This window comes from Mustela putorius, unplaced genomic scaffold (genome assembly GCF_011764305.1).
Source record: "Mustela putorius furo isolate JIRA1106 unplaced genomic scaffold, ASM1176430v1.1 tig00000083_pilon_pilon_pilon, whole genome shotgun sequence".
Classification (NCBI taxonomy): Eukaryota; Metazoa; Chordata; class Mammalia; order Carnivora; family Mustelidae; genus Mustela; species Mustela putorius.
The window spans coordinates 44,006,256-44,030,514 of NW_025421273.1; the positions used below are offsets into that span (position 1 = coordinate 44,006,256).

A 24,259-nucleotide genomic window follows, 5' to 3' on the forward strand; every position below is an offset into this window, starting at 1 on the left:
GGAATCAATGGTGTCAGCAAAAACTGATGAATATATATATTCATCATGTGCATTAATAAACATACATGTAATTCCTTAGCTCTGTTCAATAAGAGGGCCACTGTTTATTAAGATACCCTAGTAGCAATGAACACTTCTAGCACCCAGATTGGCTCCTAAATGCCGTTCTTTAATAAAGGGAACCAGGGGACTTCTTGGAAAAGTTGTTGATTTCAAGGAGTCTGGAATAGCTTCTGGTACAAGAAATTAAGGAAGTGCTTAAAAAAGGAAGTGGGCATGTCAAAAGAATGCAGAAACTAGCCTGAATGAGCTCCCAATGGCCAAAGTTGAACAATTTGAGAAATAAAACAATGATAATATTGAATTATGACCCACAGAATAAAATAAGTATCTTTAAGTCCATACTGACACAAATATAATTAAACAAATAAACTAAGGAGAAGGTATAACTATTCCTCACAGGAGAATTCCAATTAGTAAGTGTAGAATGAATGAGGGAAATATACAATCTCTCTTAGGCAAACGTAACAGTAGTAAATTGTTGCAGGCAAGATCCACTGATGTGTGGTAGAACCAGTGAGTGACAATTCAAGGAGAAACAGGATTTTTGCAAAATCTCCACGTACCTTAAGATTTTTATCAATACAAAGGAAAAATAGTAATTTTGCTACCTGGTAGATACCAGCTTAACCAAGTGATCAAGATTAAGACACCAGTAGTAAGATGTATTGACATGATGTACCCCTGATAGGGTACAAAAGCCATTAAGGCAAAAACCAGTAAAATCTCAAGAATGTCTATAGTTCAGTTAATGGTATTATATGTTCACTTCTGTTTTTGATCATTATACCATGGTTGTGCAAATTGTTAATATAAAAAAAAGCTTGGGTGAAGGATATACATGAACTCTGCACTATGTAGTTTTTCTGTAAATCTAAAACGATTTCAGGACAAAAAGTTAAAAAAAAAAAAGAAAAAGAATGAAGGTGAGGGGTGGGATCTAGAGCACAGGGTAAAAGGCACTCCTGGTTAGGAGGAGGTATGGCTCTCCCATGGAACCAAGAGAGCTGGCGGAAAGCATGAGTGGTCATGGAAGTAGGGTTACTGAACTGATGTCGGGAAACTGGTGGGGTTCTTTAAGGGAAGACCAGGGTTGTCCCCTCAATGTCCACCACGGGGCTTGCCATAGAGCAGGGACAGAGCAAGTGTTTATTAAACTGAACAGGCCTGGATTTGAGACATGATTTCTAGATATGATCTTAGGCAAATTCTTTACTCTCTATGCCTCCATTTTCTCTGAAAATGGGGATGATAATCCCAACTGTTGAGTTAGAAATTAATATATATTTATCAAAGTCTATTTCCTTTTCTTCCTGGACACGTAGCTAGATATGCTTCAGCTTCCAATTATGTTAGAGGCCTACTGACTCACACATCACTGTCTCTCAATATATATTTAATGAAAGATCATAACTACTGAAATGTTCCATTATAAACTTTGTTGTGGGGACACCTGGATGGCTCAGCCAGTTAAGTGTCTGCCTTCAGCTCAGGTCATGACCTCAAGGTTCTGGGATGGAGCCCAATGTCGGGCTCCCTGTTCTCAGGGAAACTGCCTCTCTCTCTCCTCCCTGCTCATGCTCTCTCTCACTCTCTCCAAATACATAAATGAAATTTTTAAAAAACAAAACAAAACTTTGTTGTATTACCAGTTACTCTTTATCTTGGTCCAACATAGTATCTTGTCTGGCCATGGAGGTGGTTAAGACCAAATGAGGGGAACCTGGGTGGCTCAGTCGTTAAGCCTTCGTTCAGGTCATGATCCCAGGATCCTGGGATCGAGCCCTGCACTGGGCTTCCAGCTTGGCGGGAAGCCTGCTTCTCCCTCTCCCACACCCCCATCTTGTGTTCCCTCTCTCACTGTGTCTTTCTCTGTTAAATGAATAAATAAAATCTTAAAAAAAAAAAAAAAAGACCAGGGGCGCCTGGGTGGCTCAGTGGGTTAAGCCGCTGCCTTTGGCTCAGGTCATGATCCCAGGGTCCTGGGATTGAGCCCCGCATCGGGCTCTCTGCTCAGCAGGGAGCCTGCTTCCTCCTCTCTCTCTGCCTGCCTCTCTGCCTACTTGTGATCTCTGCCTGTCAAATAAATAAATAAAATCTTAAAAAAAAAAAAAGACCAAATGAAAATTTCCAATGGATAATTTGTTGTATGATTAATTCTTCCCTAATTATGAGTCATGGAAAAAAGCCGGTATTCTTAATACTCTGACATTGGATAGACCTGGAAGGAAATAACAGTTGTGGGAAATATTTACAGATCATTTCTTCCCTTTTTTCCCTCACCACTCATTTAATTTGAGGACACACTATTATTAGAAACAGTGTGATGGTTAGGGGTACGCCGTGGTTAGAGAATGGGAAAAAAGAATTACAGCGAACAAAAACTTGCTTACCACTGAGGTAGGGTCCCCTGGGGTTGTAGTACCTTAGATTAAGCCATCAATGGTTTAGATTTTGAATCTTGATGTTTCTGGTTCAGTTAACACGGTCACATCACTTAGATGAATTAAATGAATCCACGGATTCTCATGCCAACCAATTTCTTGTGAGAATAATATGTAAATCAGAATGCTAATTTACTAATTTATGATAATAAATTAAACCAAAGAGCAGACTGTATGTTTTATCAGCTGCCTGATGCACTTTCTTTGTAGGAAAATCTATATGGAAAGCCATATACTTATAATCAGAAAGTTTTCTAATAAAAAGGAATCTAGAGCAAGAAGAGTTAGATATGTAATTTTTTTTAAAGATTGTAGATATGTAATCTTAAAGGCCGGGATTATCACGTTATGATAACTGAACACACATAGACTATACTTTCAGGGATCATTTCTATAGTTTGTTACTAGAGAAGTTTCTCTGAAGTTGTAGTGTACCCAAGACCACGAGGAGGAGGCATAGTATCCCTTCCTGAGCGTGAAGCTGATCCTGAGTGTTGTGTATGATAACTGAACACAACCATTTCAATGGTAGGGACAGACTTGTTCAGGGACGGTTGCTTTTTCTCCACTGGTATTTTCTTTTATGTAGATTGAGCTGTGATGGCATAACCCTTAGCTACTCACTATTCCTTTACCCATCCCAGGAAAGAGAGTGATACCTAATTGGTAAATTTAGGAAGAATGACCTAGGCATCTCGTTTCATTCCTGCTCTTTTTCTTGAGTAAGTCGCACTCAGAGAGCACACACTTTTTTCAGGATATAAGATTTACTTGGTTCAGTGTGTTGCCCAGGGCCAACTTCTCCATTGGACACAGTAGGATCAATTTCTTGGGTCTCCCATACTTTCAGAGGTCTGTAAAATGTTTTAATTTAAAATCAGAAGGAAAAAAATGAACTTGTAGGTAAAAGAAAAAAATTAAGATTTTATTTATTTACTTGAGAGTGAGAAAGAGATAGCATGAGTGGGGGAGAGGCTGAAGGAGAGGGAGAAGCAGACTCCCACTGAGTAGGGAGCCTGAGGTAGGGCTGGATCCCAGGACCCTGAGATCATGACCTGAGCGGAAGGCAGAGGCTTCACTGACTGAGCCACCCAGGCATCCCAATGAAAGAAAATGATTAGGGGGAAAATGTTCAATATATAATAACACACACACACACACACACATATTTATACACACACTCAACATCTTCATTATCCATTCATCCATGAATGGACGCTTAGGCTGTTTCCATAGGTTTGTTATTATAAATAATGCTGCAGTAAACAAAAGGGTGCATGTATCCCTTTGAATTAGTGTTCCTGTATTTTTTGGGTGAATACTCAGTAGTGAGATTGCTAGATCATAAGATATTTCTATATTTTTTAAAGATTTTATTTATTTATTTGACACAGAGAGAGATCACGAGTAGTCAGAGAGGCAGGCAGAAGGAGAGGGGGAAGCAGGCTTCCCGCTGAGCAGAGAGCCCGATTCAGGGCTCAATCCCAGGATCCTGAGACTATGACCTGAACCGAAGGCAGAGGCCCAACCCACTGAGCCACCTAGGCACCCCAAGATATTTCTATTTTTAACTTTTTGAGGAACCTCCATACTGTTTTTCACAATAGCTGTACCAGTTTGCATTCCTACCAACAGTGTGCAAGTGCTCCTTTTTCTCCACATCCTTGCCAACATCTGTTGTTTCTTGTGTTGTTGATTTTAGCCATTCTGACAGGTGTGAGGTGATATGTCATTATAATCTTGGTTTGCATTTCTCTGATGATAAATGATGATGAGCATCTTTTCATGTGTCTGTTGGCCATCTGGATGTCTTCTTTGGAGCATGTCTGTTCATGTCTTCTGCCCACTTTTTAATCATAAAGTTGTTTATGTATTTTGGATACTAGCCCTTTATCAGATAATGTCATTGCAAATATCTTCTCCCATTTGTTTTGACTGATTGTTTCCTTCACTTTGTAGAAGCGTTTTATTTTATTTTATTTTTATGTAATTCCAAAAGTTTGTTTTTGCTTTTATTTCCCTTGCCCCAGGCGTCATACCTTGAAAGAAGTTGCTATGGTTGATATCAAAGAAGTTACTGCCTATGTACTCTTCCAGGATTTTTATGGTTTCAGATCTCACATTTAGGCCCTTAATCCATTTTGAATTTATATTTGTGTCTGGTATAAGAAAGTGGTCCAGTGTCATTTTTCTAGGTGTTGCTGTCCTGTTTTCCCAGCACCATTTGTTAAACAGACTATTTTTCCCCCATTGTATATTCTTTCCTGCTTTCTCGAAGATTAATTGACCAATAGCTATGGGTTTATTTCTGGATTTTCTATTCTGTCTCATTGATCTATGTGTCTGTTTTTGTCAGTACCATATTGCTTTGATTACTACAGCTAATATACCTTGAATTCCAGAATTGTGATGCCTCTGGCTTTGCTTTCTTTTTCAAGATTGCTTTGGCTATTTGGGATCTGTTGTGATTGCAAAGAAATTTTAGAATTGTTTGTTCTAATTACGTGAAAAATGCTGGTTGATATTTTGATAGGGATTGCATTAAATGTATAGATTGCTTAGGGAGGGGAGTATAGACATTTAAACAATATTTTTTCTTCCAGTCCATGAGCATGGAATGTCTTTCCATTTCTTTGTTCATGAATTTCTTTCATCAGTGATTTACAGTTTTCAGAGTATAGGTCTTTCTCCTCTTTCAAACAGGTTTTTTGGCAGCAACCCATCAAAACAATGAGAAATTCCTATGCTCTATCATGAACGAATGTTCAATGAAGGACATGTTTTGAAACATCTACATCTATAGCGGATCCAAAGCAAAATCTGGAACTGTTTTACATATTTAAAGAGCACTTATGGAAACGCCTAGGTCGTTCATTCAGTTAAGTGTCTGCCTTTGGCTCAGGTCAAGATCCCAGATCCTGGGATTGAGCCCCCCATCTGGCTCCTTGCTCAGTGGGGGGTCTGCTTCTCCCTCCCCATCTGCCCCTCTCTGCTGCTTGTATGCATGCTCTCTCTCTCTCATGCTCTGTCTCAGATAAATAATCTTAAAAAAAAGAAAAACACCACTTATGTTAGGTGATACTATTCTACTCAAAGAGCAAGTTGGAATTATGAATACCATTTTCCTAGGAACATAATTATATTCTTAGTTTTTTCTTTACCTAGTTTACTTGATTAAAACCTTGTATGGGGTGCTTGAGTGGCCCAGTTATTTAAGTGTCTGACTCTTGATTTCAGCACAGGTCTTGAGTCCTGCACTGGGATCTGTGGGGAGATCTTCAGTGAGGAGTATGCTTCAGATTCTCTCTCCTTTTCACTCTGCTTCTCTCTATTTGTGCATGCTCCCTCTCTCTAAAATAAATATTAAAATCTTTCAACAACAACAACAACAAAAACCCCTGTATATTTGAGTTTTAGCTTTAAAGCAATTAAAATTTTGATTCTCAAAATGATTGAAAAGGCACCTGGGTGGCTCAGTTGGTTAAGCGACTGCCTTCGGCTCAGCTCACGATTTCGGAGTCCTGGGATCGAGACCTGCATTGGGCTCCCTGCTTGGTGGGGAGTCTGTTTCTCCCTCTGACCCTCCCCACCTCTTGCTCTCTCTCTCTCTTTCATTCTCTCTCAAATAAACAATGAAATCTTTAAAAAGAAATCTAAAAGTCAATATTATTTTCCATTTCACTATCCTACTCCCCCTAGTAAAAATGACAATGATTATGCTCTGTATGTATGTCTTACCTCAGAAAAATTGCCACAGTCTCCTTAAAGACAGGGGTTGTGTCTTTTACTTTTATCATATCCCTAAATTCTCAAGAAATATTGGTTGAAGAAAGCATAGCTTCTGATATTTATTTAATGTTATTTAATTTTTCAATGGGATTTTAATTGATACAAATAAATTGTTCTGTTCTACCCCTTAGTGTATACATGCAATTATTCTGACTGACTTTACAGCAGATATCATTTCATCATCCTGTTTAAATTCACCTTATATAAAAAGTGTAGAGGAGTGCCTGGGTGGTTTAGTCAGTTAAGTGTCTGCCTTCCACTCAGGTCATGATCCCAGGGTCCTGGGATCGAGCCCCCGAGTGAGGTTCCCTGCTCAGTGGAGAGTCTGCTTTCCCCTCTCCTTTTGCCCCTCCCCCGGCTCCTGCTCAGGAGCTCTCTCTCTCTCACAGTCTTTCAAAAAAAAAAAAAAGTTATAAATACAAATGAAGCTTCTATGCTACAGTTCTTGGAATGTGCATTACAATACCAGGCTCATACAGAATACATTTAACTTCACGTGTAGGCTGTTTTAATTCTAGAAGACGCTTTACAAGTTCACTCGGGACCTTCTAGGAATTTCCCAAGTACTTCCCACATTTTCAGTTCCGGGAAGGATGATGTAAAATAAATAGTACTATCCACAGATTTGAAAAAATGTTAAAAGAAATGGAAACCACTTCCAGAAATGTTTAGCTTCAAAGTAGTAAGTAGTTCTGGGTCTTGGAAATTTATATTTGAAAATGCTTAAATAATTGTGTTGGGATTGGTGCTCTTCTTGCTCTGTTCCCTAATGCTTTTTCTAAAATACAAATCAGCTTAAACCAAACCAACAAACTTGTACTCAATCCTCAAACTGTCCTAATTAGCAAAATTCAAGAAGTTTCATGTTTCAGAAATGTTATCACCAAACATTCACTGAGAAGTCTCAGCTCTTAGGCAGTATTAGAGAGGAAGGTCTTCTAGGTGGAATGTGGCCCCAGGCCACAGTTTATATTTTGGCCCCAGGCCCAGGTTATATTTTCCACCATCAAACACTACTTTTGCTTAGGGTGAAAATCTGCTGAGCTAGCCCTCTCTTAACTTGAAAAAAGTATTTTTTGTGCTTCTTTTTTGTTTTTGTTTTTTTAAAGATTTTATTTTATTTATTTGACAGAGAGAGAAATCACAAGTAGGCAGAGAGGTAGGCAGAGAGGGAGAAGCAGACTCCCTGCTGAGCAGAGAGCCCGATGTGGGGCTCGATTCCGGGACCCTGAGATCATGACCTGAGCCAAAGGCAGAGGCTTAACCCACTGAGCCACCCAGGCGCCCCCCCCTTTTTTAAATTGTTAAATAATACAATCAGATTTTGAGAACCCAAATGGATTTCATTATAGAGAACATTACATTTTATTTTAACAAGCATTCACAAAAAACCTACTAAATAGTTAAACTCTGTTGGACACCACTATTAGAAAACACCTCAAGTTAACCTAGGCCCACAAAGGGGAGGTTTATTGTGATAAAAGAGATGTTTTAAGAGAAATAAGGAGAGGGGCACCTTGTGGCTTAGTTGGTTAAGCATCTGTCTTCAGCTCAGGTCATTAGCCTGGGGTCCTGGGATTGAGCCCCTCCCTCAGCAGGCTCCCTGCTCAGTGGGGAGTCTGCTACTCTCTCTCCCTCTGCCCCTCCCCCTGCCTTGTGCACTTTCTCTCTCTCTCTCTCTCAAATAAATAAATACAATCTTTAAAAAAGAAAGAAAGAAAGAAACTAAGGAGAGGGTTGCAGCTAGCCCCAGGAAAGACTACAACCAAATTGTCCATCTCTCAATCTGTTTTCTCTGCTTCGTCTGCTTCATTCTTTCCAGGAAAGGTTCCTTTGCTCCCCAGCCTTCTTGCAGAATATATCTGGCTTCAATTTCTGAGTTAATCCTCTAACAGGCTTAGCTGTGCAAAGAAACTGAATCTCTCTAGAGTATTTTATTCTTACTTAAATGATATTTTTTAAAAATAGTAAATAGATTCTTTTGTTTCAAAAAGGTACAGTGAAAAGTCTTTCCAGCCCTTTTCCCTCTAGTTACCTATTTCTGTTTCTCCAAGGCAACCAATGGTACCAGTTTGTTCCAGCTCCTTCCAGACCTATTTTATGTATATATGATAAAACACATTTATCTATCTCTCTGTCTAGAGACATTTTTCCCCACTAATGGCAGTATAACATACACACATTTTCTCTGAGCAATTTATTCTGGAAACTCTACAGTATCAGCATTTAGAGAATGCCCTAGGATTTGACGTTGTGAGGTAACGTATTTCACCATTTCTGAGTTGATAAACATCTAGGTTTCCCCCCTTTTTTGCTATTACAGATAATGTTGCAATAAAAACTGGAACACTCACACATTTAAGAGTAATTTTTCTTTTTTCTGTGAGCAATCTTTTTTATGCATTATCTATTTTTTTTCCTATTGGATTATTGGTCTTTTTCTTATTGATTTCTACATATTTATATATTAAAGAAATCAGTCATTTGTCTCCAATTCGAATTGCATTTTTTTCTTGTTTATCATTTGATTTTACTAATGATGTTTTTTGTCTTTGTCCTAATTCTAAAATTCCCCAGGAAGAGCTAATTGGATAAAGACACCTACCCTTGGTTAATGCACTGTGGCTGGGGAGGTAGAGTCATTTTTTTTTCTTTTAATCCTGGAGCGCACTTTATGGAATGGGGGTAAATAAAACTAAGGGGAAATTGTGAGTGAGGAAGTTACCCTAAAAGGAGTCTACTAATTTCAATGTGTAAAGAACCCTTTCTAGTAACTGGGTATACATCTTCTTGCCTAGGGGAAGAGAGCTCACAGCTTAGGGAAGATACACAGTGACACATAGTCACCACTACAATCGCTTAAAACCGGATATATAAATTCATGTGGGCATAGAAGCAGCAGCAGTTCATTATGTTTGGGGTATCTGGGAGAATTTTATAGGAGAAAAGGAATTTGAGACGGGAGTGTAAAGACAGAAATAAGTGAAAATGAATGATTGCTGGCCAGGGGCTTAACATCATCGAAAGTAGGTTATATTGGGAAATGTATGATTGTCACAAATGGAAGAGTAATGTGACTGACAGAAAGATGTCACCAGGAATGGCTATGGGATGTATTATTTCCTTATTGGTAAATGATACAAAATCTTTGAAGAGAGAGAGGTCACAAGTAGGCAGAGAGGCAGGCAGAGAGAGAGGGGGAAGCGGGCTCCCCGCTGGCTCAAACCCAGGACCCTGGGATCATGACCTGAGCTGAAGGCAGAGGCTTTAATCCACTGAGCCACCCAGGCGCCCCTAAATGATATAAAATCTTAACAGTTACATAAACTGGAGCTACCACAATATGTTTCTGGACTGAAGCGTGGCTTCCTGTAAAAATCCCCCACTAAGACAGACTATGGTCGCTATCATACCCACAGGATTCTCCCGGGCATGAGAAAGCTATCCTTGCCATACTGCAGTTCTAGTTCTCTTAGGGTTTTTTGTTTTTAATACTCTCTTTGCCAATCCCGTCTCTACCCTTCCCTGTCAGCTTTGGAGACTGTCTCATGCCTGCTTGCCTACTCATGGAGAAATTGCGTAAAACAGGGATACATTTCTCAAGAGCATTCCTCAGTGTTTCTAGGCTTGAGGGTCCATTTGAAGTCCATATCTGTAGAATTAGTGGCAGGATTTGGATGCATGGGCTGAGGGGCTGGGATTTTATCTTCAAACATATAAATGAGTGTTTCTTCCCAAAGCATGATATAAAATTTTATGCCCTGAGATACTCTCCATGGAAATATGTAATATGTAATGCTATTCCTCCCTTTCATAGTGTACCATGTTATATTAAAATCTCTCAGAATTTATTCAAAGGACAGAATGCAATGAGAAGCCTTCCAGTTTAAAGGAAAGGTATAATTTATTTACCCTTCATTTACAGATTTTCTCATACAGTGTTTCTTACAATTTTGAGAAAAGCTAAAATAAATAGTGGGGAGCTGTGAAGTTTCTGATGCAGTCAGATTTCATTTTTCATGAAGTTTTCACTCAGTCTGCAACGCCCTCTTTCTTCTTATATTTTCTTGTTCCAGTTTGCTTATTTTTGTTTTTTGCTTGCTTATTTTTTGTTATTGTTCTTTGGTTTCTCAATAGTAGGTTGACTTTTTTCTCTTCCTTCTACCTCCCCACCCAGCTTTACCGATATACAATTGATAAAATTATACATACTTATGTGTGTACAACGTGATTTAACATATATTGTGGAATGGTTAACACATCCATCACCTCATATGATTACCTTGTGTGGGGGGGTACATATGCGTAGAATACTTAAGATCTATTCTCCTAGCAAACTTCAATTCTCAAAAGTTATCTCCCATTAGTAGATGTGGTTAGTATTCTATTCCTTCCCTCAGGATATTTGTTTCCTCATTTAAAAATCTTTTACTTATTTATTTATTTTTAAAGGTTTTATTTATTTATTTGACAGAGAGACATCACAAGTAGAGAGGCAGGCAGAGAGAGAGAGAGGAGGAAGCAGGCTCCCCGCCGAGAAGAGAGCCCGACGCGGGACTCGATCCCAGGACCCTGAGATCATGACCTGAGCCGAAGGCAGCGGCCCAACCCACTGAGCCACCCAGGCGCCCCACTTATTTATTTATTTTTAAAGATTTTATTTATTTGACAGATCACAAGTAGGCAGAGAGGCAGGCCGAGAGAGTTGGGGGAAGCAGGCTCCCCGACGAGCATAGAACCCCATGTGGGGCTTGATCCCAGGACACTGGGATCATGATGGAGAGCTGAAGGCAGAGGCTTTAACCCATTGAGCCACCCAGGTGCCCCTTAAAAATCTTTTAAACACAACTTTATGCCTGCCGTTTATAGATAATTGCACAGAAAGTCATTTTTCTTCATGATTGAGCCCACTAATATTTGCAAGTAATAGTAACTACTTTCTATTGAGTATTTTTACATGGTTTCATTATTTCAATTAATCATAAAGTGAATATAATGAATGCATTTGAGAAATGAGTGAGTTTTAGAGGGCTTAAAATAATCTTCCTGAAGTCACAGAGCTCGTAGCTCTTGTTAAGCATGGTAAAGCAATCCTTTATAAAGATAAGTCCACTGATACTTATTTACTTTAGATGACAGCAATATTACCCACTATCCAGTTTCCACTAGATTTAAAATTGAAAAATACAGGCGCTCCAGCATATGTTGGTCTTATTCTCTTTCAGTAGCTTTCTTGCAACGATGCTATTCTAGGGGCACCTGGGTGGTCAAATGGTTAAGTGTCTGACTCTTGATCTTAGCTCAGTACTTATCTTGGGGGCTTGACCTTGGGGTTGTAAGTTCGGCCCCACATTGGGCTCCATTCTGGTTGTAGAGCCCACTTAACAGCAATGGAACAATGTTATTCTAAGTTTAATTGGAATGAAAACAAGTATTTATCAGTTATTATGTACAGGAGGAAAAAGTCCTGAGACAGATTTTCTTTGATTTGCCATATGCTGTGTTGTAGAGCAACGCTCACTCATTCTTTCATTCAGCAAATATCCCTGGATTGTTTATATTGTACAAGGTTCTGAGGAATAAAAGATTGAATGGGGAATGGAATCTATCTTCAAGGAACTGATGAATTACTGAGGGAAATTATAAATATGTAAATAATTATAATTAAGCAGAATGCTGAGTCAAAATCAAAGAATGTGAAAGCAGAGATTATTTTTGATTGGGAGGAAATCATACTGATGTTCTAAACATAAATATAAACATCAACAAGCAGGTTTAGTATTTAGCCATTAAATAGGCCAAAGATGGCTTTAGACAAATATTAAAGATTTACTTATGATGCATTGGCCATTTTATTTACAAAAATCCAAGACATTTTCTAAAAGAGAAACTATTATTTCCTTAAAGGTTATCTTTCATAGAAAGAAATGGCAGTTTTCATCTTACTTAAAGTATTAGGTTGTAGGCATTTAGTCATTCTTTAGATTCATCTGGCATTTTAGAGAATTAAAATATTTTAGCAAACTGTAATGTAACCAATGGGAAGATTACAGAGAGCAGAGTGTGATCAAGAGTAGCAATTTGGTATTTAAGGTACATCAAGATACTCAACCATTCAAATATTCTTAAATTTCTTCTTTGAAATGAAAAGATACATGATCTTAAATGAGAACGAGCATGAAAAACAATCTATTTATCCAATGTTTTAAGCCAGTGCTAATATCTCATCCTTTCAAAGATGTGTTGTACTTCTGCTATTGGCTTAGAATTTAAACCAATAAGGAAGGAGAACATTTTTATAAATATTCACAAAGAAAGGCTGGCATTGTGAATATTGAGTAAAGATTGCTTTGTTCTTCGTTTGAGTCTGATTTTCAGAATTTTGTAATATCGATGTTTTTCTCTTATTGGTGTAGGAAGCACTCATTTTTTAAAAAATTCAAGCTGGATGATGTCTTGGCTTCAAATATATTTTCCAATGTTAAGAACACTTTCTTATTGTTCAGGCAAGAAGTGATGAATCTTTAACAGTGTTCAAAGGAAAATCAAGAATTTAAAATGTGTTATTACCGTGGTGAACATACTTCATACGAACAAAATTGATACTAATTTGCTAGATTTGTTTGAAGTTCATAATTACTAGGGTTCTTTCATTTCTAAAGTGGCATATATCACTGTTATTAGCCTCTTTTAATGGCTGTTCAGAGGCAGAGTTAATGTTAGGTTCTCAGCAATAGCTATTTATATCTTGAGATTCTGGGTTCTTTATTAAAATTTTTGCTGTTTTGAAATTTAATAAAAGCATTAGTAAAGATTTTGTATTGTAGTTTCTTAATTGGGACTCAAGGATCTCTAATAATAGAAAAAAAAATCATACAAAAGTAAAATTGTGTATTGGTTTCATTAGAAAATCTACCATCCCGAGGTCTCTGCTTAAATATTTCTGATTCTTAAAAAAAAAAAAACCCACTAGAATGTTTCCATTGAGTGTGAGTAGGTATTCCAATGAGATCCAGATGAAGATAAAAATTCACTTGAACTTTTCCCAATTTTCCACTCACTTTAAAGCAATTACTACAACATGGACAGTCTGCCTCTTCGACGCAGAGGAGTACTTCGTCAGGAAGCTGTTTTGTTTCTCTATGAAAAACAATGAAAGTGGAATAAAAAGCAATCGCAAAGGGAGTCGAACAGAACGAGAAAAAAAAAAAAAAAAAAAGGATCAGCAAAACCACCATCCCCTGCAGAAAGGAAGCGTGAAAAATTCATGCACCTGAAAACACTGACTTCACGTCCCATCCCAGAAGAAACAAACCAAAGAAAGCAGAGTTTAGGGGAAGAAACGGAGCAGGCGTAGGCGACAGGCTCATGGTACAGTGATCGCAAAAGGGAAGAAAACCTCGTTTTTTCTTGGCATCTGGAAACTGAAGCTCTAACTGGAGGGCAAGGTCAGTGCCTGCAGTCCAGCGCCGCAAACGAGCACACGTTTCGGTGCTTCCGCCAGCGCGTTCGGACCCAAGCGGGCAGCGCGGGTTGGGAGCCCGCAGCCTCCGTCCCGGCCGCAGCCGCCGTCTACCCCTTTGTTTCCCCGCGCCGAGGCGGCCGGCGCGGCCCGGAAACCGACGCGGGCAGCGCCGCGCGCGCAACGGCGGGTTCGCGCGCCCGCCGCCGCCGCCGCCGCGGCCCGGAGCCCCGAGTCAACAGCCCAGTGAGGCAATGCTGAGGCGGTCGGGCTGGCCCCGCTGTCCCTCCCAACTTGCTGCCGGGACCCGCGCGCTGGCGGGCCCGCCCCGGCTGTCGTTTCCTCCCCCGCCTCGACCAGCGCCGAGTGCGACCTTGGGTTTCTGCCTTGGTTTTCGGGTTGGGAGCGTGCCGAGGGCTAGAAACAGCCGTGGTCTCCCGCGCCGTTTACTTCGGCAAAATTTTGGGGCCCCTGATCGATAACGTTCACGAGCTCAAAACAGCGCCCGTCTTCCCCGAAAACTCGACACTTGGTTTGCTCCTCCCTGTGGCCGCTCCACCGGGAAAAGGGGAAACACAGGATGTCGGGGGAGCTTTTTGGTGGTGGTGTTGGTGAAGGCGGGGGTCCGAGGGCAGAATCGGCCAGGCCCGGACTCGCACTCCTGAGGGAGCAGGAGAGAGCGCGCCCGCCGGCCCGGTCTCCGGAGCCGGCCCCGCGGGGCGGGCCGATGCGCCACGGCGGACTCGGGGACGAACCAGAGGTCGCGGCGGGGGAGCCGTAGGGTGTGTGGGGGGAGGCGGAGGGCAGCGAGCCACCTGAACGACGTGGCAGCCATTCCCTACTTCCCGAGACCCCTCCCCACTCGGCCGCCCACCCGCCCTCTCGCGGCTGGCTGCTGCGAGGCTGCTCTTCCCGGGCCGAACAGAGAGCGGCAGTGTCTCCCCGCCCGGCACTCGCCGCGCGTCCCCCCCCCACCCCGCAGCACCCCCCCCGCCCCGCGGCCGCCGCTGCTCGCCAGCCCAGCGCCGCGCCGGAGAGCGCAGTGGCGGCGGCGGGAAAGGGCTGCGGACCCGCGGCGCCGCGTCGCACACTCGACGACGCGGCCCCGGCCTCGACGCCCTCCACCCGCTTTCGGAGCAGGTAAAGGCGGCGGGTGGTAGGCGCGGCGGAGGGTCCGGGAGGGAAGGGATTCCGGGGCCCCAAGCCGAAGCGAAGGGCCTGAGGCAGCGGCGGGCAGCGCTGCGACCGAAGCCCAAATCCCCGAACGTGGGGGCCGGCGCGGGGCCCGCGGGCCTGGCCGCCTGGACGGAAGGGAAGTGAGGCGTCGGGGAGAGGCGGGTCCTGGCGTGCCGCCGAGGCCGGGCGAAGGCGGGCGCCGCGGCCGCTTCCCCGGCCTCCCAGTCCCGGGCGGGCCTCCAGGCCCCAGACACACCCCTCTCGACCCCCCGGGGTTGCCTCCGTGTGGGTTCCCGCCGGGACTTGACCTCGTGCTTCTCCGAGCACCTTCGGCGTTTCCCAGGCGGAGCCTTCTCGGAACTTCGGGCCACCCTCCCGTAGTCCTAGCAAAGCCGTTTATTTACTCACTTCGTATCCAAACACAACCTCGCACTCCGCACGTTCCGATTTTGGACACCGTGGGGAGACACCCCAGGTCCCTGGTATTTGTGCCTCTTTGACCCTCGTCCGCACCCCCCTCCCCCACCGCAACTTTGATCCTCTGTGGGACCTTGCCTGAACCCTTCTGTCATCCGGACCCTCTCCGAGCTGTCCCTGTGCAAATTCGTCTTCCATAGAGTGAGTCATCCGACCGGGGGCACAGTTTATTCCTTAAGCTCGTTTGATTAAAACAGTAAACAGCCCCCCCCCCCCAAGAGAGCTAGAGTAATAACGTGTAGATGCTAGATCTCGCTTGGTGTCGCTTTAAAGAATGTTCCTTTCCGCAGCAGCCTTTAGAACTAGCAATCTGCTATTTGTGGCAGGGACAGGTTTGTACACATTCTCGCCAAGCAGTGGTTGTAATGTCTCCATAGCACAGTCCCGACTTGCGGGCAGGATTGGCTGGTTTTTCTACACAACATCTTTAAGCCAATCACGAAGCGCTGCTTGCCTGGAGACTGGTTAACTCAGAAAAGGTAGGGATTGGCTGAGCGCACAGAAGAAAATCCTGGTGATCAACCTCGTCTCTGGGAAAACAATGACTGATTTGCAGATGCCTCTCTTCTCTCACTTAAAAAAAAAAAAAATTACCTTTTATCCTAGCATCAGGTTTTCGTTACGTTTTTATTATTTCTATGGCTTTTTCTCTCAAACACCGAGCTCTCTTTTGTAACTCCTTTTAACCATCCTTCAATTTTCAATGAAAGAATCCTTACATGCTTTAAGAAATGTAAACGTCATGTGTTTGGATGCCCGGCGTGGTTCAGTTTTCTAACATGTACGTTTTTAAAGGTCAGAAATTCAGTCAACAATTTCTAAGTCCTATGCTAGATGCTAGATAGAGCCTTTATCATTTAAGTGGTTGTGTCCGGACAGGGGGGCTGAAGTGGTGGAGATGGTGGGAAGAATAGGGAAGAAATGGCTGCTTTTGTACGAGGAGCCTACAATTTACTTCATGAAAAAAGACTACTATATTAACGTGGTGGGGGGGGGACCAACAACAAAACCAGTGGAAAATCCCAGTGCAGAAACCTAGCATACAGTACTGATGAAATGTCAGTCTGTGTACCTGTTGATTTTCATAGCTTTGAAGGGAAGAGTAAAGAGGACCAGGTGTTGGACCGAATAGAAAAAGTGGGCTTAAGTTATTACGGAAGAGTATTTTTTCTTTATTGAAGTAGGTATAATATCTTGTACACAGTAGAGGCTAAATAAATATCAGCGTAGGTGCATGTTTTTTTAACTGAGGATTTTCCTTCTTTTAAAATCTCCTTGTTTGGCTTCACCATTATCCGTGATTGTGGGTGCCTTTTGATACGCAAAACAGTAACCATTTAGTAGTCACTCTGAGTTTTAGGGAACAGCTATCTCTTTGCCTTCCTTCCTTCAGCTTTTTATATGCAAACTCATGTTGTAAGTCTTGTGAAGAGTAGGTCAGGCCAAATATTGAATCTTAATAGATCCCTATTAAATGCCTTTAGAAGTAGCTTTAGGAATTAAAGAAGAGATTGAATGATTGGAAAAATATTTACCATGCTAGGCAATGAGTAAGCCAAAAGTCATTATCGGCCTAATCACCCTCATCCTTACAGTAATAAAAGTGGCTACCAATAATACCTGTTTGTATTTGTGCATATGTATATAAATGTATACATGCGTATATGTGCGTGTATGCCAGGCACTGTTTTAAGCACTGTGCATAGACTACTGTATTTAATTTTCACAGTTCTATGAGATTTTCATTATTACTGGTACAATTTCACAGATGGGGAAACAGACAATATGAGAAATGCGAAGAAAGTTGTCCCAACATCAGCCAATTGGTATTTGGCAGAGCCAGGATTCTATCAGTTCTGGATCTTTCTGACCCCAAACCTTACTCTTATCATATTCTTTTTGTGGCCCTCTGAAACAAAAGCTTTGATATCAAGTAAATCGTGACATTTCCAAATATCTACCATTCCTTGCATCAGTTATAAGATGGATTATTTTATGTACGTTTACAAAACCCCCCCCAAACCAAAAAAACTCCCAAGTAACTGTGATATGCCATTTATTTTAGGGTTGTCCTTACCACATAAAATGTAAAAATGTCTTAAAATTGGTGAAATAAGTTATATTGGTTTGTCACATAAACATTTTTTCCCTCTACATTATAGTTCAGTTTGCTTATATAAAATCATATATAGATTTTAACATTACTCTGAATTTTGGTTTATTGAAGTTTCTTTTAAGTACCTTCCTACCCCCTGAACTGAAGTTTTAAAATATGTGTAGGTGGGCAGACTGTTGGAAGAATCTCAGCCTTGTTCTCCAGAAATTATTTTAGTAATACATCTAGGTTCAGGTTAATTAATTTGTGCTATCCAAACTCACATAACTTTGAAAATTAAAAAAAAATCATTTTGTTAATTTCCACAGAGGAGGAAACTAGCCATGCGAGCTAGGTTTTTATGACTATTAGTGGAATTAGTAGCAGGAAGAACCCACATGTTGCCCTTGACTGAGCACTGGTTCTGGGTATACCAGTCTCTATAAACCCCACTAGACTGATAGTGGACACCATTTTTCTAAACATGGATTGTTCGAATCCTTTGATCATATATTACATCAGTTTCTCTTAAAATGTTGAGAATGGTCCAAATATATGGTTATTAGTGTCTTTTTTTTCTTGAAATATTTTTCTCTAGCTTGGGGTTTTATTTTTTGATTATTTTTATTTGTCAGAAGTTTAAAATGTTCATACATGAATCCATCATTCTTTTCCTTTCTCATTGTTTCACATTTTTTTTTAAAACATTTTATTTATTTGCCAAAGAGAGAGAAAGAACACACAAGCAGGCAGAGAGGCAGGCAGAGGCAGCAAGAGAAGCAGGCTCCCTGCCAAGCAAGGAGCCCAGTGCAGGACTCGATCCCAGGACCCTGGGATCATGATCTGAGCCAAAGGCAGCGGCTTAACCAACTGAGCCACCCAGGCGTCCCATTGTTTCACATTTCTAAATTAAAACATTTCATTGTTCTGCAGCTGTGATAATCAGTTTTTTCCTAATATTCCTAAAATTAACTTTATAATCAGAATTTAGAATAAATTCGAAGCATAAATTCATAATTCTAAGGTAATACCACCTTAATTGTTTTACAGATTATTATTAAATCATTTATCACTGTTAAAAACTTGAATCTTCGTGTTTTGGAAAGCCTATCTTATTACATGTAAATTTTGAGATATAGTTAGGACTTTTTCTGGATTCTTGCATTTTTTATAATAGTTCTTCAGTCTTTTATTGGACTTTTGTGATTGTACCATTTAATTTTATTGTTACTGTCATAGCATGCTTAGTTTGTTTTTTAGTGGGCTCCATGCCCAATGTGGAGCTCAGTGTGGGGCTTGAACTCACAACCCTCAGATTAAGACCTGAGCTGAGATCAAGTGTTGGTTGCTTAACCCCCTGAGGCACCCAGGCACGCCTTCATGATATGCAATAGTATTTGGTAGAGGGAATTTCCCCATGTTACTTTTTTTTTTTTTTAAAGATTTTATTTATTTATTTGACAGAGAGATTACAAGTAGGCAGAGAGGCAGGCAGAGAGAGAGAGGAGGAAGCAGGCTCCCTGCTGAGCAGAGAGCCCGATGCGGGACTCGACCCCAGGACCCTGAGATCATGACCTGAGCCGAAGGCAGCGGCTTAACCCACTGAGCCACCCAGGCGCCCCCCCATGTTACTTTTTTGACGAAAAACATTTTTGTACATTTTCTATTCATTAAATTTAAGAATTACTGTGAGAACTGATAATGATACTTTTTTGTTGTTCTGAAGCAAGGTTTCTTTTTATTTATTTATTTATTTATTTATTTATTTATTTATTTATTTGAAAGTGGAGCCCAACGTATGGCTTGAACTCATAATCCTGAGATTGAGACCTGTGCTGATACAAGTCAGTTGCCTGACCAATTGAGCCATTCAGGCACCCCAAAACAGGGCATCTTTTTAAAAAAAAATTCTGTGTTTGAATTTTATTTCTTCTGCCTAGAGTGTTTTATTGCTTTCTCTGCCCTCCTCCCCCTAACCTTTGAACCTTTGATATATTTCTAATATACACTTAATGCTATGCTAAGCTTCTTCCTCCCTCCCTTTAGTAATTGAGCCTCACTGAATCTTCCTTTTTTTTTTCCTGCTAACACTGGTCCCAACCTAATTACTTTAGGTATGTAAGTATTAAATAAATACTGGCATGAATAGCGGAGATATTTTACTTTTGAAAATATTTCTCTCTGTTACCATCTATATTCTGATAATTCTCTGTCTCCAACCCAAAGCTCTTTTCCTGATAAGTGGACTCATGTATCATTTGTCTTCATGACATGTCCATTTGTATGCTATCATCGGGACTAAGCCTATCTCAAACTGTAGTCATTAACAACTTTCCGTCTCTTATCCTCAAACCAAAAATACAGAACAGACTGTTTCTTCTCAGTCTTCTTTCTAGTGGAAGATTAAATGAGATAATGCACATGTGTTAAAAATTCAGTAAATGCTAGAGATTGATAATAATAACTTGGCAGAAACATGGGCTATCCGTTGTCCTCTCTTTTTGCTTTCACATTCTGATTGATCACTGAGCCCTGTTGGATACTTCTTAGTATTTCTTGACTCTGTGCCTGCCTTTTCCCTCTCCCCAAGGCTACCATCCTGCTCAAGGTTAGCATCATCTCTCACTAGGATTGCTGCAGTCCTCTCCTAAGGTTGTATCCCTGCTTCCAGTGTTGCCTTTCTCCCCCGCCCCCTCATTGTAGCCACAATAATCTGACACAGCTGCATATTTTACTTCCCTGCTAATAAACCTTTATTGTGGCTTTTCATCATCTTTAGGATAAAGTCAGCTTCTTAATTTGGCTTTCAGGATCCTCATGATCTAATTTCTGTTCACCTCTTCGTCTTCATCCTCTCTCACCTCTTCCCTTTGCCTTCAGTGTGCTGAACATATTCGGTTACAGCATTTCTTCCTTAGGATGCCGGGTTCGTTCAATCTAAGCCTGAGTACAGGAGCTTCCCTCTGCATTGCCTTCTCTGGTTCCCCGCTTCCTTTCCCTTTGGTTTTGTTGTCTTATGCTTGTCTTTTGGGTCTCAGTGAGGATCATACCTCTGTGGGGAAGCTTTTTTTGATATCTCAAGGCCTGGTTTTTCAGGTTTGTCCTATTTCTTCTGTTTGTTTCCCTAGCCAACCTGTATTATCACATTGTTCTACTTTGCTTATCTGTCATCTCACCCTGTAGTGGTTAGGGTTAGTGAAAGAAAGAGGTGTATTGGCTATCTTAAAAAATGAGGTGATTTGCATGGAGGGAATTAAGTAGTTATTTTTGGGTTTACCTAGTAGAGAAGGGAAGAAGACACTATATATAATAGATGAAAGTCCCCCCCTCCCTTTTTGGGAAGATTTTATTTTTGCAAGAGAGGAAGAGGTGGGGGGAGAGAGCGTGTGTGCAGAGGGAGAAGTAGATTCCCTGCTGAGCAGAGAGCCTGATGCGTGGCTCCTTTCTAAGATCCTGGAATCGTGACCTGAGCTGAAGGAGGATGCTTAACCATCTGAGTCACCCAGATGCCCCAGATGAAAGTTCTCTCGCTTAGGAAAGGGATACTAGGTAGGCCCTTTTATAGTGTCAGTGAAATACATCTTTACGTAAAATTTCCATATATTCAGTTTCTCTGTTAGGACTTTTTAGATTGCAAGGAACAGAGATACAGTTAGAAATAGCCTATTTCAAAGGAGAAGTTACTGGTTAACCACACAACAGAAATGGTATGGCTAGAAGTGGCCGTATGGGCTAAGTTAGGAACTTGCCCGTAGGTCGGTCCTTCCTATACCTAAAATCTGTGTATACTGGTGCCATTTCTCCTATTGTGGCTATATTCATGTGGTAGGACCTGGTTCCTCCCAGCACAGCTCTATTTAGAGCCTTATTTATGAGGTTTTGGGTAGATTTGGTCACATGTCCATACCTTGACCGATGCCTGCAGCTGAAGAGCTGAGGTGCTAAGGTGCTATGCTTTGTTGAGTTTAGATCACGTAATGTGCTTGTTTATGTGTCAGGGGTCTGTTAACAGAAAACAGACCCCTGGTGGAGTAGGGGAGAAGAAGGAGTTTTGGGGAAAGAAGTGGTTGAGTAGGATATGGATATAGCGTATGTACAATCCTCGTAGATTGTAGAGTATTTTGCATATAGTTTTTGGAGCTATAAAGATCCAGGAGGTCTATTCTATCCTGGGACTCAAAGCTGATAACTCATTATGTAGTTGTAACCAATGTAGTTCACTTCTCAGGATTTCTATTTGTGATTTTCTTCTCTGTTCTGACTCCAACTCTTCAGTGAACATTTTCTTTCCCTGCTAAAATCACCTTCTCTTTTTTTTTCCCTTTGTACTTAAACCCCTTATAATTTTATTTAAAAAGTTGGTAAACATATACCATAAAATTAACTATCTTAATCATCTTTAGATGTACAGTAAGCACAGTAGTGTTAACTGTATGTGCATTTTTTTTGTGTGAATGTATGTTTTTATTATGTATTATTAAACAGCTTTAGCAATCTTACTGGCAAGAAGCAATATTAAAAGAAATACCTTCTTTTAATCACCTTGCTTCTTTTCTTTTCTTTTTTTTAAATTAACTTACACATACTTATTTCAGGGGTACAGGTCTGTGATTCATCAGTCTTACATAATTCACAGCGCAGACCATAGCATATACCCTCTCCAGTGTCCATCACCCAGCCACCCCACCCTGTCCAGCCCTCTCAACTCCAGCAGCCCTCAGTTTGTTTCCTGATATTAAGAGTCTCTTATAGTTTGTCTCCCTCTCTGGTTTCATCCCATTTCATTTTTTTTCTCTCTTCCCCCATGATCCTCAAATTCCACATATCAGTGATATTATATGATAATTGTCTTTCTCTGATTCACTTATTTCACTTAGCATAATACCCTCTAGTTCCATCCACATTGTTGCAAATGGCAAGATTTCATTTTTTTTTTTAAGATTTTATTTATTTGTCAGAGAGAGAGAGAGAGAGAGAGAGCGAGCACACAAGCAGGCAGAGGCGGAGAGAGAAGCAGGCTCCCTGCTGAGCAAGGAGCCTGATGTGGGACTCAATCCCAGGACCCTGGGATCATGACTTGAGCGGAAGGCAGCGACTTACCTGACTGAGCCACCCAGGCATCCCAAGATTTCATTTTTTGATGGCTGCATACTATTTCATTATATATATTACATCTTTTTATCCATTCATTTGCTGATGGACATCTGGGCTCGTTCCATAGTTTGGCTATTGTGGATGCTGCTGCTATAAACATTAGGGTGCATTTGCCCCTTTGGAGCTCTACATTTTTATCTTTGGGATAAATACCCAGTAGTGCAGTTGCTGGTTTGTAGGGTATCTCAATTTTCAATTTTTTGAGGAACCTCCATACTGTTTTCCAAAATGGATGCACCAGCTTGCATTCTCACTGACAGTGTAGTAGGGTTCCCACTTCTCTGCATCCTCACCAACATCTGTTGTTTCCCGACTTGTTCATTTTAGCCATTCTGACTGGTTTGAGGTGGTATCTCATTGAAGTTTTGATTTGTATTTCCCTAATGCTGTGCGATGTGTTTGTTTTCATGTGTCTGCTTGGCCATTTGGATGTCGTCTTTGCAGAAATGTTTATTCATGTCTTCTGTCCATTTCTTGATTGGATTATTTGTTCTTTGAGTGTTGAGTTTGATAAATTCTTTATAGATTTTAGAAACTAGCCCTTTATCTGATATGTCAGTTGCAAATATCTTCTCCCATTCTGTTTTTTGGTTTTGTTGACTATGTCCTTTGCTGTGCAAAAGCTTTTGATCTTGATGAGGTCCCAATAGTTCATTTTTGCCCTTGCTTCCCGTGCCTTTGGTGATGTTTCTAGGAAGAAGTTGCGGTGGCTGAGGCTGAAGACTTTGCTTCCTGTGTTTTCCTCAAGGTTTTTGATGGATTCCTGCTCACATTGAGGTCTTTCATCCATTTTGAGTCTGTTTTTATGTGTGTTGTAAGGAAATGTCCGGTTTCATTCTTCTGCATGTGGCCGTCCAATTTTCCCAATACCATTTGTTGAAGAGAGACTCTTTTCTCTGTTGGACATTCTTTCTTGCTTTGTCGAAGATTAGTAAGCCATAGAATTGAGGGTCCATTTCTGGGCTCTCTATTCTGTTGCATGGACCTATGTGTCTGTTTTTTTGCTGGTACCATACTGTCTTGATGATTACAGCTTTGTAATAGAGTTTGAAGTCTGGAATTACGATGCCACCAACTTTGGTTTTCTTTTTCAGCATTCCTCTATCTATTCCGGGTCTTTTCTTGTTCCATACAAATTTTAGGATTATTTGTTCCATTTCTTTGAAAAAAGTTGATGGTGGTATTTTGATAGGGATCACATTAAATGTGTAGTTTGCTCTAGGTAGCAGGGACATTTTCACAATATTTGTTCTTCCAATCAATGAGCATGGAACATTTTTCCATTTCTTTTTGTCTTCCTTAATTTCTTTCATGAATATTCTATAGTTTTCTGAGTACAAATTCTTCGCCTCTTTGGTTAGATTTATTCCATATCTTATGGTTTTGTGTGCTATTGTAAATGGGATCATTTCCTTAATTTCTCTTTCTTCTGTCTTGTTGGTGTGCATATGTGCATTGTTAATACAGTAGATCTCTAGAACTTTTTCATCTTGTAGACCTGAAACTCTAGTCCCAAAGAATTCTCCTTTTCTCCTTCTTCTCCAGCCCCTGGCAACCATCATGCTACTTGCTGTTTCTAAAGTTTGACTACTTTAGATACTT

General features: G+C 40.9%; 1 protein-coding gene and 1 pseudogene across 9 annotated transcripts in view; both read left to right on the top strand.

The window, feature by feature from the left end:
• Positions 1 to 2,870: 2,870 nt before the first annotated feature.
• On the top strand, positions 2,871 to 3,077 carry LOC123391227 (annotated as a pseudogene).
• A 10,281-nt stretch (positions 3,078 to 13,358) lies between these two features.
• The window catches only part of N4BP2 (NEDD4 binding protein 2), an 83,828-nt gene continuing 72,927 nt past the window's right edge, over positions 13,359 to 24,259 (top strand). For 8 of the 9 annotated variants that reach the window (XR_006605736.1, XM_004764028.3, XM_045076672.1 and 5 more), the window contains exon 1: positions 14,763 to 14,895. The gene's annotated coding sequence lies outside the window, so the exon portion shown is untranslated. Of the gene's footprint in view, positions 13,742 to 14,762; positions 14,896 to 24,259 lie in introns of those variants that run through there. The other variant, XM_004764026.3, reaches the window with a different exon arrangement.